This window comes from Macrotis lagotis, chromosome 2 (genome assembly GCF_037893015.1).
Source record: "Macrotis lagotis isolate mMagLag1 chromosome 2, bilby.v1.9.chrom.fasta, whole genome shotgun sequence".
NCBI classification, from domain to species: domain Eukaryota; kingdom Metazoa; phylum Chordata; class Mammalia; order Peramelemorphia; family Peramelidae; genus Macrotis; species Macrotis lagotis.
Window position 1 is genome coordinate 285,079,820 of NC_133659.1, and position 22,118 is coordinate 285,101,937.

A 22,118-nucleotide genomic window follows, 5' to 3' on the forward strand; every position below is an offset into this window, starting at 1 on the left:
GTTCCCAGATCAAGGAGAATACATTACTTGCAACCAGAAAGAAACAATTCAAGTATAATGGACCCACAGTTAGAATAACACAAGAATTTACATTAAAGAAAAGGAGGGCATGGGATGTGGTATTGCAGAGGGCAGAGATACCAAGATTAAAACAAAGAATCACCTGAATGAGAAAACTGAGCATATTCCTTCAGGGAAAAATGGATATTCAGTGAAATAGAGGAACTTCAAGCATTCATGAAAAGATCAAAGCTGAATAGAAAATCTGACTTTGAAATACAAGATTCAAGAGAAGAATAAAAAAGTAAATAGGAAAGAGAAATCATAACTTAATAAACTGTTTGCATTCCTACATGGGAATATAATACTCATAACTCATAAGAACTTTCTGATTACTAGATTAATAGAAGTATAAATATGTATGTATATGCACACGCAGAGAACATACAGGAGTGAATTGAATATAAAGGAATAATATCAAAAAAAAAATAAAATTAAGTAGTGAAAGAGGAATATATGGAAAAAGAGAAAGGGAGAGTAGGACAAGAAAAATGGAGAGGAAGAAGAGAGAGTTAAGGAGGAGTGATTGAACTTTACTCTCATCAAAACTGGCTCAGAGAGAATAACATATACACTCAATTGGGTATAGAAATCTACCTTACCTTACAGGAAAGTAGGAGGGTAAGAAAATAAGAGAAGGAGGGGGCAGATTGGGGGAGGGATTAGTCAAAAGCAAAATCCTGTTTTTACAAGGCAGTGGGGTTAAGTGACTTCCCCAAGGTCACACATCTAGATAATTATCAAGTGTCTGAGACCGAATTTGAACTCAGGTCCACCTGACTCTAGGACTGGTGTTCCATCCACTGTACCACCTAGCTGCCCTAAGAAAACTTTTGAAGAGGAACAGGTGAAAGGAGAGAACAGAATAAATGGAGGAGAAACAGGATGGAGAGAAATATAGCTAGCAATACTAGCTGTGAAACTGTGAAAAAGAAGCAAGGTCCTATGTCTTTTATCTATTTATTAATTAATTTGTTTACCCATTCACTTATTGATTGATTATTCCAACCACATGCAAAGATCAACTTCAACATTTACCTCATCTTCTGTAAGATCTTGAATTTCACATTTTTTCTCTTCTTCCCTCCCCCTTCCCCTTGACAGTGAGCAATCCTATATAGGTTATATATGTTTAATGTTAAACATATTGCAATATTAGTCAGGTTGTGAAAGAAGAATCAGAACAAAATAGAACAAAAAACCAAGAGAAAACAAAAATAAATAATAAAGTAAGTTTCTTAGATGGAAACTAGTATGCCTTGGTTAATATTCAGACTCCATAGTTCTTTCTCTGGATGTAGATGGTATTTTCTATCATGAGTTCTTTAGAATTGTCTTTGATAATTTTACTACTGAGGAAAACTAAATCCATCATAGTTAATCATCAAACAGTGTTGCTATGTACAATGTTTTCTTGGCTCCATTCAGTTCATTCAGTATCAGATCATTTAAGTCAAAGTCTGCCAATAGAACGCCATCACTTTCATATAATAATTTGATTAGCCATTCCACAAGGATAGGTATCCCCCCAATTTCTAATTCTTTGCCATTTCAAAGAAAACTGCTAATAATATTTTTTGTTCATTGGGTCATAAAGACCTCATTACTCAAACATATACAGAACTGAGACTAATTTGAAAAAATAAGAGCCATTCTCCAATTGATAAAAGAATAAAATATTAATAGTTTTCAGATGAAGTAATCAAAACTATCCATAGCCATATGAAAAAAATAATCTCACTATTGATTGGAGAATGGCAAATTAAAACAATTCTGAAGTGCTACCTCATACCTTAGATTGACTAATAGGACAGAAAAGGAAGGTGACAAATGTTGGAGGATGTGTGGGAAAAATGAGAACTTAATGTATTGTTGGTGGAGTTCTGAACTGATTCAACCAATCTTTAGAGCAATTTGGAACTATGTCCAAATGGCTATAAAATCATTCACATGTCCTTTGTTCTAGCAATGCCACCATGAAGCCTGTATCCCAAAAGAGATTTTTTAAAAAGGGAAAGAATTTATATACAAAAATATTTATGCAGTTCTCTTCTTGTGGCAAAGATTTGAAAATTGGGGGATGTCCATCAATACAGGAATGGCTAAAAGAATTGTGGCATATGATTATGATGAAATATTACTCTGCTATGAGAAATGATAAACAAGATAGTCTCAGAAAAGCCTGGAAAGACTGATTTATATGAGTAGAAGCAAAGTGAAATGTACTTTGTACAAAGTAACAGAAATGTTGTTGGGCTCTTGTTTTTGCTTCATACTTGCAATTTTATTCAATTACTTGAAAACAATTTTTAGTAACAGATTATGATCTATATCATTATCTAGAATGTAGTAAAGACTTCATGCAACCTAATCCTCTTTCAGTTTTGTGTTGATATATTTTATACTTGGAAAAAACTTAAAATTCATTGTCATTGTATGTGAAAACAATGGTTAAGACAGCAAACATAAAAAAACTCAAGACATTAATCTTAAAACACACATATATTATAAGGATTGGAGTTTATACTCCTTCATAAAATAATTCATTTGTACCAATAGTACAAGTGGCTAGTTTCCTGAGTCAATAATTATCAAAATTTGATTTAGAATAAGACAAATATTTGCACACTTTAAAAATAATTCTATTATTTATTAAAGTGCAACTTTAGGGCATGGTTTTACCAGTAACCAATGTTCCAGCTGAGGAGCTTGGAGAAAAGATGTACATACTACTTAGAAATTAAATGTATTCCATTAGGGATGAAAAACAACTAATAGCTTCTCAACATTGGAAGAAATAAATATTCTTACTATTTAAAAAAAAAGTTTTTGAACTTTGAAGTACTGCATTCAAACATTGGATTAAGCCAGAATTTCACGGGTCAATAAAACCAAATTTTAACCAGAACTTAGTGAAAATAGGTGATTGATTATATGTGATAAGGTTATTATAGCTCTCTGGACTAATTAATCAAAACAACCCCCCCCCCCATATGACTATGCTGGACTGCAAAAGCCAAGACTTTGTACAAAGTAGAAAGGTTGTTTGTTAAGATTATAAGGGTCTCCTAGAAGGTGTGGTGGACCACATGCTGTGTAAGACATACTGCTCAATGTTTTTCCACATATTCTGTAACATGAATATTGTAAGATGATCAGGTGTGAATAACTTAACTATTCTCACCAATCCAATGATCCAAGACAACACTGAAAGACTCTTGATGAAAAATGCTATCCTTTACCAGGAAAAGAACTTATATCTGAATACAGATTGAAAAATACTCTTTTACTTTATTTTTCTTAAATAATTTTTGACTATATTTTCTTTCACAACATGTTTTTGCAAGGTTACACATGCATAGTCTACACAAATTATTTGCTTTTGCAATTGGGGAGGGAGTGGGAGGAAGTAAGGGAAAAATTTGCAATTCCTGGCTTTAAAAATGAATATTAAAATTATTTTTACATGTAACTGGGGGAAAACAAAATAAGTAATTTTTTAAAAAAATAATGATTACTAAATGTACAAAAGTCAGTGCCTGTATATTTCTGATAATTCTTTGGGAAATTTTCTGATTTGTAGTTACTTTAATGGAAAACCAATAGGACAAACATAAGCTTTATTGCACTATTCTTGAAAAGCTTATAGACTGAAATACATTATCAAGGAAGAAAGGGAGAATCTTATTTTCTCAAACTCTTAAGGTCCAATTAAATGTCTAATCTCTTATCCAATTATTTTTCAGCAGTGCTGATTCTTTGTGACCTCATATAGGGTTATCTCAGCAAAGATAACAAGAGTGGTTTGCTATTTCCTTCTCCAGCAGATTAAGGCAAACAGAGTTAAGTGACTTGCCCAGGGTCACATAGCTAAGGAGTGTCTGAAGCCAAATATGAACTCGGATCTTCCTGACTCTAAGCCCAGTATTCTATCTCCCCAAATATCTAGTTGTTTCTAATTATGATTAAGTAAAATATATGATGATTTTTTAAAAATCTTCTGCAAACAGTGAGTTTTAAAATAGATTTCACAAAGGAGCAACAGTAGAATTATTCTGTTCTGGTTTCAAAACCTGATGGTGACCTAAAGTTCTATTCATGAAATGCATAATAGCTTCCTTATAAGTCAAAATCTAAGGTTTCTAGTTAAAATTCGAAATTCACAAACATTGTTCAATCCTTTAACAATGTTCCCCAGAGGGCAGCTAGGTGGCTCAGTGGATAGAGTGCTGGCCCTGAGTCAGGAGGACCTGAGTTCAAATCCAGCCTCAGTCACTTAATAATTGCCTAGCTGTATGACCTTGGGCAAGTCACTTAACCCCATTGCCTTAAAAAACATGTTCCCTAGCTCACAAATGAATGATTATAAAATAATTTGAATAAACTCACCTTATGTAGAAGTATTTTTGAAATATGTCAATGCTCCAAAGAGAAGAATGATTGATAATGATAAAGACTCTGTTTAATTATTAAGGGCAAAAAAGACAAAGAAAATAGAACATTTTTAACAAATAGTATATATAAATTCATTGAATAATTTAATTTATATCAATACTTCAAGTCAAGGGTGCATTTTATTTTAAGTAAACATTTCAATATTGAAAGGAATATTTAAAATTCATCATCAAACTGTTTCTCAGTTGGATAGAAAACAATTATAGTCCTTATATCTAGAAATCCTTGCCTTTAAACTTAGCAGCATTATAAAACCAGGTCTGTGAATTCTCAGAGCTCTTTGGGCTTTGGGAATAATTAATTTCTTTGGACAAAATATTCATTAAATGTCACATCTGTGATTAGGCATTTTGTGGCAGTTGTGAGCATTAGTAATTAAGCTAAAAATAACTGAATACATACTCACAAACTTATATTTTTAAATACCTGCCCCTATTTTCCTTTCCTTAGATTCAATGTGTTTGTTTTAGTAGCAAACTGCCAACACTTGACTGCACTGCACTTAAAATGAGTGACTAATGATCTAGAAAAACACAAGAATGTATACCTTGTCAGCTCTACCCTAGACCTGTTTCATCCAGACCAGGAAAACATGAGGCATGTGATACTATTATGGCAACTAGGAATAACTATCTTAGTGCTTTTTAAATGACAGACATGTGGGCTAATGTATTTTTAAATATCTACTAACAAAACCATTATTTCAACTGTAAACAGCAGCTAATGTTGTCTCTAAAAGTCACGAGAACCAAGGCCTTATTAGCCAGAACTGCTACTTGAGTGCCTACTTTGGTGAGCACATGAAGAAAAGAATTTGTTTCAACAATTTCAGGAGCTCTCTCCTATAAAGTACAAAGGAAAAAAAGAAATACTGGCAATTTCAACCCCATAAACCTCAATGTGCCAATAACCAGTCACTATTAGTAAGAAAGATAAATTTGTACTCTCAGCAGCTCTAAGCAAATGTAATAAAGTTATATGAGATGCAAATTTGAGCTGAGTAAATGCCTTTTTAAAAAAGTAGACTATGAAAAGCACCTTGAAATGAAAATAGAGCAATAAAACATCTCAGCATATTGTAATTTCACTTGTTGGGTTAAGAACTGACATATATATTCAAAAATCCACATGATTTGGTTCACTTCTGAAATTAAGAAAGGTATTACTAAAATTCAGTAGAACAAGAGTTTGAGGGAAATGACTTGTTAAGAATTAATGGAATTAAGATAAAAAATAAATTATTTTTTCTTGATTAAACATTTGTAATAAGAATTATTATTCTTGATTCTTCATTGGCTGGGAGGAGGGAGAGAGATAAGGAGGAAATTTAAAACTGAAAGACTAAAAAAGTCTATATTTTAAACTTTTTTTAAAAAACTAAAAAGATATAAAAATCAAGATAAAAAAGAAATTAAAAAATAATGGGGGGGGCGGCTAGGTGGCGCAGTGGATAGAGCACGGGCCCTGGAGTCAGGAGTACCTGAGTTCAAATCTGGCCTCAGACACTTAAAATTACCTCGCTGTGTGGCCTTGGGCAAGCCACTTAACCCCATTGCCTTGCAAAAAAAAAAATATAAAAAAAATTATGGGATTAAATCATTATAATAACTTTTTAGTAACTCTGGTTAAAAAAGTAGCCAAAGCATCCATACGAAAGGAATTAGATAGTTCTGCTAAAGTGACTTGGTCTCATCTTTCCTTTTCTTCCATGAAGGAGAACACATGTGATTCATGCACAAAACCCAGTCTTGCTTCAGTCTTTATAGGATGATAGTTTATACTTAATTTCCACTCAAGTGAGGGGAACTGAACTCTCTGGGTCTTCAAATGATTCATTTCTTCATCAAAGGTTAAGTGGAAGAAGTTAGACTTTCACTATATAAATAAGAAAATACCTGTAAGTCTTCCCTAGCTTCTTCTTTGAATAAAATATATTAAAAAACCTCATTTTTAGTAAAATTAAAAATATTTTTGATAAGGCAATGGAGTTATGTGACTTGGTCACACAGCGAGGTAATTATTAAATGTCTGAGATTGGATTTGAACTCAGGTCCTTCTGAATCCAGGGCCGGTGCTCTATCCACTGCACCACCTGGCTGCCCCCTAAAATTAAAAATATTAAGAAATAATAGTTTACTGATCTAAAAATTATTTCCAGACTTCCAAGTTTGATACTGTAATAGCTCAAAAATAAAACATCTTTTTCTTCAGAAATAGATGAGCAAAACTTTGACTAGATGATATAGTCATTTTTGCCTTGTTTCAGATCAACACCATCTATCCCTAAAGTGATGTGGGCAATAAACTCATCCAAACATCAATTTCTTCTCTCCTCAAAGTCTTCAAAGAGACTAGGTGGTGAAGTGGATAGAGCACCAGCTCTGGAGTCAGGAGTACCTGAGTTCAAATGTGACCTCAGATACTTAATAATTGCCTAGCTGTATGACCTTGGGCAAGTTGCTTAACTCCACTGTCATAAATAAATTAAAATAATTTTTTAAAAAATCTTTAAAGAAATGGTACTATGACCCACTCTTCTTCTTTCAGAGGGGATGATAGCAATTTCAGGGAAGAGGTCTCTATCATTTTTCTCCAGGAAAACACTTGAGGGAAATAGTCAAAAAAGGTTACTATTATTTTGGCATGTGATTGCTCAAGTTGTATTTTAATATACAAAAGCCTTGTTCAAGAGTTCTGTAAATGTTACTTCAAAAATTCTCTTGGAAAGACAGTCATATTGAAATGCATAGGCAAACAATGTTAGTTTGGATATCTTTCTCTTTAAACCCCAAATGGCTTAATCTTAAATAAATATATTGATGGGCCTGTCACATAGCATTAATATTTTTTTCCTTTGACATTTTCATAGAAGAACACAGGAATGGGAGGCATATAATGGAGTTCTATTCAATCCATATGTAATAACATAAAAATATACTCCATAGACTGCTCTTCCTGAATCTTGGATATTTCTGAGTAAAAATGTGTCTTAACAGTGAAAAGAATTAGAACTTTGAAAGTGTAATCTAGCAAAACCTGGGTGATATGTTGGTTCTCCCTGACCTCCTGAAAGTACCTGCAGCATGATATTTTTCCTTCAGGTCTCATCTAACTCCATGCTTCTAGTCATCCAAGTTCCTATCTTCAATGTCATTCTTAACTCACTCCCCATGTCTTATCAATTGACAAGTCTTAATAACTATACCTTTACAAAACCACTTATCTTTGTTCCCTTATTTCTCTTCACATAACTACCTTTATTCAGACCCTCATAGCTTTTCATCCAGACTTTTTTAAATTTAATTTTTATTTTTAAAAATTATCTATTTTATTTTAAATTTATTAATAAAACACATTTCCATACCACAGTTTATTCAACCATTCTCCAAGTGATGAGAATTCCACAATTTCTAATTCTTTGCTGCCAAAAAGAGCTACTATAAATATTAAACATATCACCTAGACTACTGCATTATCTCCTGCTTGGTCTCCCTGACTTATGTCTCTCTGCTTTGAAACCCATTCTCCAATTTAAGAAATTCTTAAAACACAAGCTTCACCACATCCTTCTTCAAAATCCTTCATGATATGGCCTCAACTTACCATTCCAGATAAATTCCATTCATTTTACTCCTTTTTACATATTATAAGTTCCAACTAAATGCATTCACTTGCTTAATATCTCCCTATTTCCTATTCTGTCTCCTATCATCATACATTTCCATGAGCTATCTGCTATTCCAGGGGTATCTCCCTACCTTATCTCTGCTTCTTGGAACTTATAAATCCTTTTATTTATCTCAAGTTGCTTAGTTGTTTTTCAGTTTTGCCTGATTCTTCATGAAACCATTTGGGTCTTTCTTGGCAAAGATATTGGAATGGTTTGCCATTTCCTTTTTTAGCTCATTTTATAGATAAGTAAACTGAGACAAATAAGTGATTTGTCCAATGACTTAGAAAATGATATATTATCATTTTATTATATTGCATTTTTATTATTCTTGTTAAATATTTTCCAATCTCATTTAATCTGATTCAGGCCATCTTGCATTACATCATGCATCTCTGAGAAAAGAGTAAGACAACTGTGATTAAACATAGAGTTTATGTGACCTCAGTTTATTTACAAAATAATTTAGTTAGATAAGATAGTTGCTAAGCTTTTTTTCAGAACTAAATTTTATGATTTCTGAGTAACACTAGCAAACATCCAAAAGTCAAATTTGTAGGGAAATAATGAAGATAAATACTTGAAAGGAATGGAGAGAGTGGGGAGAATGGTAAGAATAGCCAATAAATTCAGGTTCAAGGTGAATTTCTTGGAAAAGTTAAGCTAATATAAAATAGATTATATTTTTCTTAGCAGTTGATACCTTTCTTTTCCTTGTTGGGTCTATTTTTTGCCTTATAATAAATCAAAGAATGACAGATTCACCAAAGCACAGAATTTCAGAATCAGAAGGGACTTCAAGGGTCATTGATTTCAACCCATGATGAAGAATTCCCTTCACAATATCCCTGACAAGTAGTCATCTAGCCTCTGTGTGAAGACTTCAAATGAAAGAAAAGCTTAACTTGCCCTCCTGAGGCAACCTACTCCTCTGAAATAGCTCTATACTTTTAGGACTGAATTTCTTACATAAAGTCAAAATCAGCTTCTTGTAACTTCTACCCATGGTTCTTAGCTCTACTGTTTGCAAAACAAATGATGCCTCTCTTCCACAGGAGGATTCAATTATCATCACTAGGCTAATGGTTCTCAGATCTTTAAACCCAAGTTTAATTTCTCTGTTGAACTAAAATCACACATCTTGGATATCTCAAAGTAGATGTCCCATATGCATCTGAGACTCATTATGTTCAAGATGATTATTTTAATACAGTATTCATTTTTCTCTTAGGCCTTCTTCAGGTTAAATAATCTAGGTTTATTCCATCAATCCACATTTAGTATAGCCTCTAGCTCCCTCATCATACTGATTGTCCTTATTTTTACATGTTCTAATCTGTCTATGTCAGGGCAGCTAGGTGGTGCAGTGGATAGAATGCCAGGCCTAGATTCATGAAGAGTCATCTTCCTGGGTTAAAATCTGGTGTCAGACAATTACTAACTGTGTGGCCCTGGGCAAGTCATTTAACCATGTTTACCTAAATTTCCTTATTTATAAAATGAACTGAGAAGGAAATGGTAAACTATTCCAGTATCTTGACAAAACCCCAAATAGGGTTACAAAGAGTCAGACATGACTGAAAAACAACTGAACAACAACAAACATGTCAATGTATTTAAAAAATGCCTCACTAGGAAAGAAAAAAAAGATCACAGATATGCTTGGATCTGGTCAGAGTGTAGTGGGACCTTTCTCATTCTAGGAATACTATGAGTTGGTGCAGATATTGAGCTTTGAAATTGCCATCATTGACCACTATGTACTATTTTCTGATGAACCCTACCCTTTGGGCTCATAATAAAATCCAGTCCAGCAAATCCTCTCTATTTCCTTTTTTGAGAGATCTATAGCATATTAAAATATGTATGACTGAGAAAACAGAAGAGGGCTCTGAAGGAGTTTTGGAAGACTGATCTATTGCTGCCCTTATAGTATTAAATCATTATTACCCAGAGTTATTGCTCAAGAGAATGAAAATGGGGCTTCCCCCCCAGACACCAAAGTCCCAGGAAGATCATACACTTGATATGGTGAGCCAGTCATGTTATGACCATATCTACTCCCTAATTTAGTCTGTAAAAACATCCCAGAGTCTGATAAACCAATCCTGTGACACTCCATTCTTGGAATCTGTATTTCCTCTTTGTCTTTATTCATTCCTTCAGCTGAGTAAGAGGAGGGAATACCTATGGATCTATAATCTCAATTAGAAAAACAGTGGGAAGAACAGGATAAAATTGTAATATTATTTACCCAAACATAACCAGTTGGTTCAGACCTTATATACCCTTCAAACTTTGAAGGACTCAGTTCAATTATTATAAAATCTTAATTTTTTCATAGACTGAACCTACATTCTTAATTTTAGGGGATTTAGATTTCTGTCACATTTCATGAAAGTATACATTCTTGATAATATTCAGATATCCCTCCATAAATATGTATACACACATAGATACATATATAACTACATAATACATAGGTATTATATGTATAAATATATATGTAACTTTTGTTTTATTGTAAATTTAACTTCCACAAACTTGAACGTTTTTCCAAATGTAAAGAATAGGAAAAAAGTCTTAAATAGGCAGCTAGGTGGCATAGTGGATAAAGCACACCAGCCTTGGAGTCAGGAGTACCTGGGTTCAAATCCAGTCTCAGACACTTAATAATTACCTAGCTGTGTGGCCTTGGGCAAGCCATTTAACCTCATTTGCCTTATAAAAACCTAAAAAAAAGTCTTAAATGAAACTATGAATCTTTATTACATAAAATTTGTATATTTACATGTATATATATATATATATAATATTGCATTTATCACTAAGAGTATCCACATTGCCTTGTTTTTCCTCTGTTCCTTTTGAACTTCCTATCATTCTCTACTGGCTATTTTTCAAATGATTCATGGATGCTACCTTTTGTTCTTCTTTTGGGGTCATTACTATCACTAATAACCTGGCTTCCTCAATAATTCCTCTTCTTGCTTAAATGAAAGCCTTCTCTTATAGCAAATAAGTGGAACTAAGCAAAACAAATGGACACAGTGGTCATTCCCGAAAATGTATGTCTCCTTTTGGATCTGTACTCTATCATCTTCCTGCCAAGAAATGGAATTCATGTTTCATCATTATTGTATGGGAGTCATAACTCATGATTAATCAGAGTCCTGAAATTTTTTAGAAAATTGTTCCTTTATAATGTTGTTCTTCATTGAATAAATTATTGTTCTAGATCTAATCACTTCAGTCTGTTACAATTCATATATGTAGAGCCAGAGTCTGACTTTCCTGATACAATACCTCTCTTAGAAATAACAGGCTCCTCTCTAACCTTTTGCAAAGTCCCGAGCTTACCTTAGTTTCTCTCTTTTCATTTTTTTAATCATTATTTGCTCTGGTGCTCTTTTTAGAACTTTGCTGGAGTGTGAGTGGGAGAGTAGACTTCCTCTGTTGCTTTTTAAATCCAAAATTTAACCCCTGCATTTATTTTTAAACCATGATAGTAGTTGATATAATTCCCTTCACCTTTTGTTTTGTAATTAGTTATGAAAGACTCATCTAAGTGCCATATATCAAGGGAAGATCTTTGCTCCACACTTTTTTAATTTTTTTAAAAAAATGGAAAATTCTGAGTTTGAAAAATCTAGAAAATTAAGAATCCATCTTTTTAGGTAATCAAATAATTATCAAGTATAAAAAATTTGTTGGATGAATCTTGATTAGAAAAAAAAATGATATGTGATTGAAGTCTCTTAAAACAGAGATGTCAGCTATATCCCCTGGTACTCCTAGACTAAAATGCAATTGGGAAATATTTCAGAAAATAAATAAATGTACAATAGAACAAAGATGATGCTAATATGTGGTTTTCTAATTCAATATATCCCTGGGGACATTTAAGTACTTTTAAATATGGCTTAGTGGTCCTTTAGCTTTACATGACTGCCTTAAGAGAAAAGATGATAGTAAATTAAAAATAAAAAGTTTAATATTCTATAAACTAAATGACACAGAAACAATAACTAGAATAACAAAAGACATGAAATATACTCTGAAATCATAATGTTAATTACAAATACTAGATTATACATACCAATATATTAAAGTAAATATTTTAAAGAAAATGGAAATTTAAAATCATCAGCCATTGTATTTTTAAATATTTTTTGGTTATTTTATTTGGTATCATGAAAATTTTAATATATATTTAGATATGCATTTAAATTGTTAAAATTTGAAGTTCTTTATTATTATTGTTATTATTCTTTAAGGAATCAGGATTACAGTCTAAAAATAAGTTTCTGTTATTGCCTTAATCCTAAAAAATTCTTTTAAGTAAACCCATCAATCCCTGTTACTTGGCTACATGACAATTAACAAAAGGGAACTGGATATGTCTTATTTTCCCTCCAAATTCTAGGTTATAGTTATCTAATTGTCTAAAACTAGCAACTTTTATATTGAACAATCTTTGCTTATGACTATATTACATGCTGTTAATGTCATCATTGCTCATAAATTCGTGTTTTGGAAAGTATTCCAATTTTCCATAATAGTGCTACTTCTCAGAAACCCTTCTGAAACTAGAGATAATCTATATGAGACCACCCCCTCCCCTATCTTAGGCTTGGGTCTTTAGTTATTAAATAGCCCATGACCTTGCCATGAAAATAGCATTGGCTTAGAAGTCAGTGATCTGAATATGAATAGCAGTTCTATCATCTACTAGCTTATGACATTAAGCAAGTCACTTGACAACTCAGTTTCCTCACTTGTAAAAGGAAGATAATCCTTCTTACAGTTTTTTTTCCATCTATATAATGAAAAATGAGAAAATGGAAGTGGAATATAACTATATCTTCTCCATCCTTATATAATACTCATTTCACTCAATCATTCAAGTCCACTGATCATGAACTTGTATCTCTCCTTCCTGGTATGGCTAAAATAATTGATAAATTGACCTTTAAACAGTAGTTCCACTGCTTCACTTTTGATTGTCTTTAATTTGGCTTCCCACCTCATCATTTAACTCAAACAGCCCTCTGCAACAATTTATTATCAACAATATATTGGGACTTCCGACCAAGATGGCAGAGAGAAGACAGGTGCAAAACCCAGAAAGAAAAGCCAGGAGAAAGAACATCTACCTCAGGATTTGTCTCCCTCAGCAGCATTGTATGGGTGAGTCTGGGGGCAGAGGGTAGATCAGCCCCAGATCAGCCAGATTAGCAGCTGAATTGGAGCCCAGAGGCTGAGCGCCAGAGAGCCAGACCTGCTGGATCAGCGGTGGGACTAGACAGCCGGGGCTTCAGTCATCCAGGGAGCAGAAGTGCACTGAACCTCTGGAGCTTGCCAACAGAGCTGGGGGGAGAGTTCCAGTGCAGGAGAGCTGCGGACACCATCCCTGGGCTCCTCTGGTCTGAGGAACTCTGAGTCTATGCCTCCATTGTGGCTGAGGCCTCTTCCCAGAACAAACAATTGCAGACTACTTCTGCCTCAGGCAAAGGTATGTGAGCAAAAGAACCAGCCCAGCTGACAATAGGGAGAGGAATAACTTCAAGCCACCATTGATTGAAGGCAAAAGGATTAATTAGCTCCAACCCCTCCCTTCAAGCTAAAGGAGAAGGCCTCAATCAAGGTCACAGACACTCCAGAGAAAGCAACCAGCACCTCCTACTGGCCAGGTAGAGAAATTGCAGTCAGTGAGTAAAGCCTCTATTGATCCCAAGACCCTGTGAACCAGCTCCTCCCCAACTCAAGGTCTTAGCAAAATGAAGAAGGGTCAGTGGAAAGGTGGATCCATAGAAAAATTCTTGGAAGGCAAAGACCCTAACTCAGAGAGACCTAGAACCTCTGAGGAGAATATGATATGGTCTTCAGCACAGAAAGACTTCCTTGAAGAAATAAGGAAGAAGTTTGAAAATCAACTGGAAAATTTGGGAGATACAATTAATACCTTGCAACAAGAAGACAAATCCTTAGAAAATACAATTGGACAGATGCAAAAAGAAAATAATTCTCTGAAAACCTCAATTGGTCAAATGGATAGCTCTTTCAAAAGTAGAATTGACCAACTGGAAAAGGAGTTGCAAAAAGGTTAATGAAGAAAACTCTCTAAAAAAAAAGAATGAAGTCTGCAGAAACTAATGACTCCATGACACAGCAAAAGCCAGTTAAACAAAAATCAAAAAATAGAAAAAACAGAAGAAAATGTAAAATACCTCATCAGCAAAACCACTGACCTCAAGAATAGGTCAAGGAGGGGCAACCTGAAATTATTGGACTTCCTGAAAACATTGAAGAGGAAAAAAAAGCCTGGATTTAAGATTACAGGATCTAGTGATGGAAAACTGCCCTGATATCATGGAACCAAAGGGCAAAGTACTTATTGAAAGATACATCGATCCCCTCCAGAAAAAGATCCTAAAATGAAAACACCAAGGAATGTTGTGGCCAAATTCCAGAACTACCAGATAGAAGAGAAAATCCTGCAAGCAGCCAGAAAGAAACAATTTAAATATCAAGAAGCCACAGTAAGGATTACTCAAGACCCGGCTGCATCAACATTAAGGGATTGAAGGGCCTGGAATGAGATATTTCGAAGAGCAAGGGAGCTTAGAATGCAGCCAAAAATCCACTATCCTACAAAGCTGAGCCTTCTCTTCCAGGGAAAAAGATGGACATTTAATGAAATGGAAGAATTCCAAAAATTCCAGATGAAAAGACCAAAGCTAAATAGGAATTTTGGACATCAAACAGGAGGTACAAGAGACACATGAAAAGGTAAAAAAAAGGGGGTGCAGGAAAAGAAAAAAAACTGGCTATATTCCAGCATGGGGAAAAAGATTCTCGTGTATCTTGAGAATTGTAACTCTAATAGAGACAATATACCTAGCTAGAAGTGATGGACATTCATGACCTATCCATGAGACTGCTATCCAATGAGATGTAACTGGCTTTAACCCCACTTGGGAAAAAAGATTCTAATAACTCTCAATAATTTTAACTCTGTTAGATAGAATGTACTTAGCTAGAAGTGACAGATACTAAGAATCTTCTATGACTCAAATAGAATGGTCTAAAAAACACTACCTCCTTAAAAAGGGGGACAGGAAGGAGATGGGAAGAAGGAGGAGATTGAATGGGGTAAATCTCATTACACTAAGAGGTACGAAATACCTATGGCAATAGAGGGGAAGAAGGGAGGAGATGACAAACACCTGAATCTTCTTCTCATCAGACTTGGCTTAAAGTCAACTTACACATACTTAGTTAACTTAAAAAACATCTAACCTTTCAAGTACTAAAAGGGGAAAAGGGGAGGGGGGACAGAAAAAGGGAGGGGGAGTGGGGGAAAAGGGGAACTAACAAAAGGAAGGGAAGGGAAAAGGGAAAAAGGGAAAGGGGAAAGAAAGGGGAGGGTGTGATATAGGAGGGCAAACACACTGAAGGGGGTGGTATTCAGAAACTAAATGCTGGGGAATACTGATAAGGGGGGAAAGGGGAAAAATATAAACAGAGGTAAGAAAGCATGGGTGGGCAATAAAGAATTAGCAATCATAACTTTGAATGTGAATGGGATGAACTCTTCCTTAAAATGTAAGTGAATAGCAGAGTGGATTAAAAACCAGAATCCGACAATATGCTGCTTACAAGAATTTCATTTGAAGCAGAGAGATACATATAGAGTAAAAGTAAAAGGTTGGAGCAAAATATATTTTGCTTTAGCTGAAGTAAAAAAAAAGCAGGGGTAGCAATCCTTATCTCAGACAAAGTAGCAGCAAAAATAGATAGTGTTAAAAAAGATAAAGAAGGAAACTTTATCCTCCTAAAAGGTACCATAGACAGTAAAGCTATTTCAATACTGAATATATATGCACCCAATGGGACAGCATCCAAATTCTTAGAGGAGAAGCTGAAAGAACTACAGGAAGACATAGACACCAAAACTCTACTAGTGGGAGTCCTCAGCCTCCCACTCTCAGATCTAGATAAATCAAATCATAAAATAAACAAGAAAGAAGGAGGTAAATAGATTGTTAGAAAAACTAAATATGGTAGAATTATGGAGGAAACTGAATGGGGATAGAAAGGAATATACCTTTTTTCTCTGCAGTACATGGAACTTATACAAAAATTGACCATGTACTAGGACATAAAAACCTAATGATCAACTGCAGAAAGGCAGAAACAGTGAATACATCTTTCTCAGATCACAATGCAATAAAAGTCATATGCAATATTGGGCCAAGGAGATATAGACCCAGAACCAATTGGAAACTAAATACCCTCATTTTAAAGAATGAGTGAACCAAAAAACAAAACCTATGGGATTCACTCAAAGCGGCTCTCAGGGGATATATTATAGCTTTAAATGCTTACATGAATAAATTGGAGAAAGAGGAAATCAATGAACTAAACATGCAACTAAAAAAATTAGAGAAAGAACAAATTAAAAATCCCCAATTAAATACCAAATTAGAAATTCTAAAAATTAAAGGACAAATTAATAAAGTCAAAAGCAAAAAAAACCCTATTGAATTAATAAATAAAGCCAAAAGTTAGCATTACGAAAAAACCAATAAAATTGATAAACCTCTGGTCAATTTGATTAAAAAAAGAAAGAAGAAAATCAAATTGCTAGTATCATAAATCAAAAAGGTGAACTTACCACCAATGAGGAGGAAATTAAAGTAATAATTCGAAATTATTTGGCCCAACTCTATGCCAATAGAATTGATAATCTAAGTGAATGGATGAATATTTACAAAAATATAAGTTGCCCAGGTTAAATAAAGAGGAGATTAAATACCTGAACAACCCTATCTCAGAAAAAGAAATTCAACAAGCCATTATTGAACTCCCCAAGAAAAAATCTCCAGGGCCTGATGGATTCACAAGTGAATTCTACCAAACATTTAAGGAACAATTGGTTCAAATTCTATATAAACTCTTTGGAAAAATAGGGAAAGATGGTACTCTGCCTCTTTCTATGACAACAAGATGGTGCTGTTACCTAAACCAGGAAGAGTTAAAACAGAGAAAGAAAATTGTAGACCTATCTCCTTGATGAATGTAGATGCAACAATCTTAAATAAAATCTTAGCAAAATGATTACAACAAGTTATCACTAGGATAATACATTATGATCAAGTAGGATTCATCCCAGGAATGCAGGGTTGGTTCAATATTAGGAAAACTGTTAGTATACTCAATTATATCAACAACAGACCTATCAGAAATTATATGATCATATCAATAGATGCTGAAAAAGCTTTTGACAAAATACAGCATCCATTCCTCTGAAAAACACTAGAGTGTAGGATAAACAGACTGTTCCTTAGAATAATTAGCAGTATCTATCTGAAACCATCAGCAAGCATTATATTCAATGGGGAGATGCTAGAGGCATTCCTAATAAGATCAGGGGTGAAACAAGGATGCCCATTATCGCCACTACTATTCAATATTGTATTAGAAATGTTAGCATCAGCAATTAGAGAAGAAAAAGAAATTGAAGGAATTAGAATTGGGAAGGAAGAGACAAAACTCTCACTCTTTGCAGATGACATGATGGTCTACTTAGAGAATCCCAAGAAATCATCCAAAAAACTACTGGAAACAATTAGCAATTTTAGCAAAGTTGCAGGTTATAAAATAAACCCTCATAAATTCTCAACTTTTCTATATATGTCTAGCAAGATACAGCAGGAAAAACTAGAAAGAGAAATACCATTTAAAGTAACCTCAGACAATATAAAATACCTGGGAGTCTATTTGCCAAGACAGACTCAGAAACTTTTTGAAAACAATTATAAAACACTTCTCACACAAATTAAATCAGATTTAAATGACTGGGCATATATCAACTGCTCATGGATGGGTAGAGCTAATGTAATAAAAATGACAATTCTACCAAAAATAAACTTCCAGTTTAGTGCCCTACCAATCAAAATTCCAAATAATTACTTTAGTGAGTTATAAAAAATTGTAAGTAAATTCATATGGAGAAATAAAAAGCCAAGAATTTCCAGGAGCTTAATGAACAAAAGTGCAAAAGAAGGTGGCTTAGCCCTACCTGATCTAAAATTATATAATAAAGCATCAGTCATCAAAACTGTTTGGTATTGGCTAAGAAATAGAGTGGTGGACCAGTGGAATAGACTAGGGGCAAAAGCAGGAGAGGATTATAGTAATCTGCTGTTTGATAAATCCAAAGAGTCCAGCTATTGGGATAAAAACTCCCTCTTTGATAAAAATTGCTGGGACAATTGGAAGTTAGTATGGAAGAAACTTAGATTAGACCAATACGTAACACCCTTTACCAAGATAAGATCCAAATGGTTACAGGACTTAGACATAAAAAACAATACTATAAGCAAATTAGAAGATCAAGGACTAGTTTACCTGTCAGATCTATGGAAAGGGGAACAATTTATGACTAAGCAAGAGTTGGAGAACATCACCAAAAACCAACTAGATGATTTCGATTACATTAAATTAAAAAGCTTTTGCACAGATAAAACCACTATAACCAAGATCAAAAGAAATGTAGTAAATTGGGGAACAATCTTTATAACTAATGATTCTAACAAAGGATTCATTTCTAAAATATACAGAGAACTGAGTCATATTTTTAAAACAAAAAGTCATCCCCCAGTTGACAAATGGTCAAAGAATATGCAAGGCAATTTACAGATGAGGAGATCAAAGTAATCCATAGCCATGTGAAAATTTGCTCTAAATAATTAATTATTAGAGAAATGCAAATTAAAGCTTCTCGGAGGTACCCACTCACACCTCTCAGTCTGGCCAATATGACCAGAAAGGATAATGATCACTGTTGGAAGGGTTATGGGAAATCTGGGACACAATTACACTGTTGGTGGAGCTGTGAAGTCATCCAACCTTTCTGGAGTGCTATTTGGAACTAAGCCCAAAGGGCAACAAAAATGTGCATCCCCTTTGACCCAGCAATACCACTACTAGGTCTATACCCTGAAGAGATGATGAAAAAGGGTAAAAACATCACTTGTACAAAAATATTTATAGCAGCCCTGTTTGTGGTGGCAAAGAATTGGAAATCAAGTAATTGTCCTTCAATTGGGGAATGGCTTAGCAAACTGTGGTATATGTATGTCATGGAACAGATTGTTCTATTAGAAACCAGGAGAGATGGGAATTCAGGGAAGCCTGAAGGGATTTACATGAACTGATGCTGAGTGAGATGAGCAGAACCAGAAAAACACTGTACACCCTAACAGCAACATGGGGGTGATGTTCAAACTTGAAGGAATCGCTCATTCCATCAATGCAACAATTTGGAACAATTTTGGGCTGTCTGCAAAGGAGAGTGCCATCTGCATCCAGATAAAGAGCCATGGAGTTTGAACAAAGTTCAAGGACTATTCCCTTTAATTTAGGAATAAAACAGATATCTTATTGTCTGATCTTGTTACCTCTTAGACTTTTTGTCTCTTCCTTAAGGATATGATTTCTCTCTCATCATACTCAGTGTGGATCAATGTACAACATGGAAACAAAGTAAAGACTGACAGATTGCTTTCTGTGGGGGGGAGTAAGATTGGGGGGGATTGTAAAACTCAAATAATATCTTTAATAAATAAATAAAAACACAATCGAATCTTTCCTGCCTCCTTTCAAACATTTGATAGTAATATCTTATCCTGAATTATCTTCCCTTCTAAATTTTCATGACATTGTTATCTACCACTTCTCCCCTTAACTGTCTGACCATCCAAGGTTCTGTATTTGACCCCTCCTCATTTTCCTCTATATTATCTCATTTGACACTTTCATCAGCTCCCACTGTTTCAATTATGATCATTATGCAGTTGATTCCCTGGTCTTTAAATCAAGTTCTAGGGGGCATTAAGGTGGCACAGTAGATGGAGCACTGGCCCTGGAGTCAGAAGGATCTGAGTTCAAATGCAGCCTCAGACATTTAACAATTGCCTAGCTTTGTGACCTTGGGCAAGTCACTTAACCCCATTGCCTTAAATAAATTTTTTAAAAAATTTAAAAATCCAGTTCTAGTTTCTGTGCTAAACTAATCATGCTTCTCCAACTACCTCTTGGACATCTCAAACTTGATTTCCCCATAGGCACCTCAAATTTGACATGCTGAAAAAAAGGAATTATATTTCTTCCCCAAACCTCCCTTCTTTAGAAATTTCTATTACTATCAAGGGCATCCTTCTATATTTTTTTGAATTTTAGAAAGATTTTATTAATTTTGAATTTTACAGTTTTTCCCCTAATCTTGTTTCCCTCCCCCACCCCTCATAGAAGGCGGTCTGTTAGTCTTTACATTGTTTCCATGGTATACATTGATCTAAGTTAAATGTGATGAGAGAGAAATCATATCCTCAAGGAAGAAAAATAAAGTACAAGAGATAGCAAAAGTGTTGCTTTTTTTTTTAAATTAAAGGTAATAGTCTTTTGTCTTTGTTCAAACTCCACAATTCTTTCTTTGGATACTGATGGTACTCTCCATCTCAGAAACCCCAAAATTTTGCCTGATTGTTGCACTAATGGAAGAAGCAGGTCCATTAAGGTTGATCATCACCCCCCTGTTGCTGTTAGGATGTACAATGTTCCTCTGGTTTTGCTCACCTCGCTCAGCATCAGTTCATGCATATCCCTCCAGGCTTCCCTGAAATCCCATCCCTCCTGGTTTCTAATAGGACAATAGTCTTCCATGATATACACATACCACAGTTTGTTGAGCCATTCCCCAATTGAAGGACATTCATTTAATTTCCACTTCTTTGCCACTATAAACAGGGCTGCTATGAATATTTCTGTACAAATGATGTTTTTACCCTTTTTCATAATCTCTTCAGTATATAGACCCGGTAGTGCATCCTTCCATTTAGCCAGATTCACAGTCTCAATTTCACATTCTACCTTCACAATATAAATGTATGCATATATGTGTATTTTGTCTGAACGAGGAACAATCCTTGTTCAGACCTTTATTTCCTCCAACCTGACTACTTAGCTAGCATGGACAAAGTTTTAAGTCTCCAGGCTCTCCCCGGCTTCAATCCATCCTACATTTGCTGTCAAGGAGATTTTCCTGAAGTATAGGTCCACCCTCCTCCCCAATTCCACATCATTTCTTACTAAGCTCTAGCCTCTCCTAATTACTTTCAGAATCAAATACAAATTTCTCTCTGTTACATTTACATTATTACTTGGTCTCTTCCTACTTTCCGATTATTTTTATGTTTTATTCTGAGTAATATATAACCCAGTTATCTTGACCTGCTTGTTCTTCCTCCCACAAGACTTTCCATCTCAAGTCTCTGTGCCTTTGTACTAGCCATGTCTGGAAAGCTGTACCACTTTGTCACTACCTCTTAGTATCCTGATTTTCTTTAAAGCTCAACTCCACTTTTTGCACTTTTCTTTCTGTAACCTTGCCCCCAAAAGCTTCTCCTTTCATTATCTCCACTGACTTTCTATATATTTTTTATGTACCAAGTTATTTGCATATTGGCTCCCTGTAACATTTTAAGCTCTTTGTGGGAAAGGACTAGACAGAAAGATAGATAGATAGATATTAGATAAATAGATAGATGCATAAATAGACACATGGATGTACAGATAGAATTATCCACATAAATATATATCTATTCACATATGTATAGGAACATCTTTGTATAAAGAATATATATGTGTGTATGTACACATATGTATACACATACACATATCCTATATACACATATCCTACATACATGTATTGTCTCTAAACATGTATGCATACACACATTAGATATGGATAGTTATGTACATCTATATCTATCTGTCTAAATACATATATACATATATACAAACAATACATGTGAACATATATGCATTCTCATATCTTTCATTGTATCAATAGCATCTAGCAAAA

At 34.4% G+C, this 22,118-nt stretch overlaps 1 protein-coding gene across 4 annotated transcripts in view; it reads right to left on the bottom strand.

The window, feature by feature from the left end:
• SLC16A7 (solute carrier family 16 member 7) overlaps positions 1-22,118 on the bottom strand; it is a 277,627-nt gene that overhangs the window by 148,890 nt on the left and 106,619 nt on the right. Inside the window, exon 1 of one of the 4 annotated variants that reach the window (XM_074226251.1) lies at positions 4,450-4,518. The exons of the other annotated variants lie outside the window; for them this stretch is intronic. The gene's annotated coding sequence lies outside the window, so the exon portion shown is untranslated. Of the gene's footprint in view, positions 1-4,449; positions 4,519-22,118 lie in introns of those variants that run through there. 4 annotated transcript variants of the gene reach the window in all.